The sequence below is a fragment of the Elephantulus edwardii genome, unplaced genomic scaffold (genome assembly GCF_000299155.1).
Source record: "Elephantulus edwardii isolate Elephantulus edwardi_28Jun2011 unplaced genomic scaffold, EleEdw1.0 scaffold00108, whole genome shotgun sequence".
Classification (NCBI taxonomy): Eukaryota; Metazoa; Chordata; class Mammalia; order Macroscelidea; family Macroscelididae; genus Elephantulus; species Elephantulus edwardii.
This window is the reverse complement of record NW_006399858.1, coordinates 3,797,664-3,799,095: the sequence shown is the minus strand read 5'-3', so window position 1 is coordinate 3,799,095 and position 1,432 is coordinate 3,797,664. Positions and strand designations below refer to the sequence as shown.

Sequence of the window (1,432 nt, the reverse complement as noted above, 5' to 3'; positions counted from 1 at the left end):
ATGTTAGAAATATTATTTTTTATATGAAATCTATATCTTTATGCCTTTTACATGATTATTTCCTGTCTGTCTCATCAGGGGGGCATGTGAACCTGTTATGTGAAATGATACAGAGTGTAAGTGAAAGCAGCTTTCTTCTTCCTTTCCGCCCCTTTCAAACTCTCACTGAGGAGCCAGTCCTTTCTTGCTAGTCTAATAAAATTTCAGGCAAATCTTGTTTTTTGGGGTTTTTTTTTCTTTCTTTGGGTTGTTTGGGTTTTTGGGGTTTTTTTTAGTTTTTGTTTTTAAGCCATAGAAGCACAAATACTCTTTGTTTATTATTAGTTCCTTATTGTAGTTGCTGTTGCTATGTACCATTGAGTCAATTACAGCTCAAAGTGACCCTATAAATAATGACCCGGACTCTTGCCCTGTCCCGAGCCAACTGCACACACCTCTGACACACCTGACCCCATTGCCACATCTCATCCAGGATCCTCCTCTCCTCTGCTAACCCTCTGCCATTCCAAGCCTGATGCCCTTCTGCAAAGACTATCACCTCCTGACAATGTATGTGAGGCCAAGCTTCAAAATCCTTGCCTCCAAGGAGAAACCTGCTTTCACCATCTCCAGGCCAGACCTGTTTGTTCTCTGGGCGGTCCATCAGATGTCCAATACTCTTCACCAACACCAGCTTCTTTGTTTGTTTGTTTTGTTTGGTTGGTGTTTGTTTTTTTTTTGTGTGTGTGTGTGTGTTTTGGTTTGGGTTTTTGTGTTTTGTTTTGTTTTTTAGTTTTGTGTTTTCTTTATTTAAGTTCAGGCCTTGACTGTGTATTTCCGCAGTGGGTACAGGCGCTTTTGTCGCTGCTGCTTCTTGGTCTTCAGGTTCTCCTCATGCTTGTTGAGCCTTCGGCGCATGGCACGTGTTTTCTTGGGCCGCAGATCCAGGGGTTTGTACTTCTTGCCCTTAGAGTATTTTCTGAGGTTCTCCTTCTGAGTCTGGTTAGTAACAGTGAGAACACGGGCAATGGATTTTCGGACAACTCGGATTTTGGAGAGTTTAGCACCGCCTGTCACTTTGGAGATGCGCCGCTGGGAAAGCTCCACCTTCAGATCGTCCAGCTGTTTTAACAGCTCCTCCTTATTTCCGCGAAGGTCCCGAGCCTTGATTTTGGCCATGGCTGAGCGATAGAACCTGGCTGCCGCCTAACAGCAGCTTCTTAACGTTTCATTTTTGTAATTAGATTTCTATTTTCAAGCAATTGTCAAAAATTTCAAAGTTCAGACTTTTGGAGGAAGTTGTCCACCTTCTTGGCTTTCCCAGGATATGGAACACGCAATGAGAGAATAAGCAATGGATAACTTGCTTCCTTGTTTTCCTTTTATTTCTCCAGTTTGTACTTCTGCATTCCGTCATATGAGCTGCCATCTTTGATTGGGGTCAGATAGAATG

General features: G+C 42.9%; 1 pseudogene; it reads right to left on the bottom strand.

Annotated features, from left to right (window-relative positions):
• Nucleotides 1-795: 795 nt before the first annotated feature.
• Nucleotides 796-1,158, bottom strand: LOC102869474 (annotated as a pseudogene).
• Nucleotides 1,159-1,432: the final 274 nt, after the last annotated feature.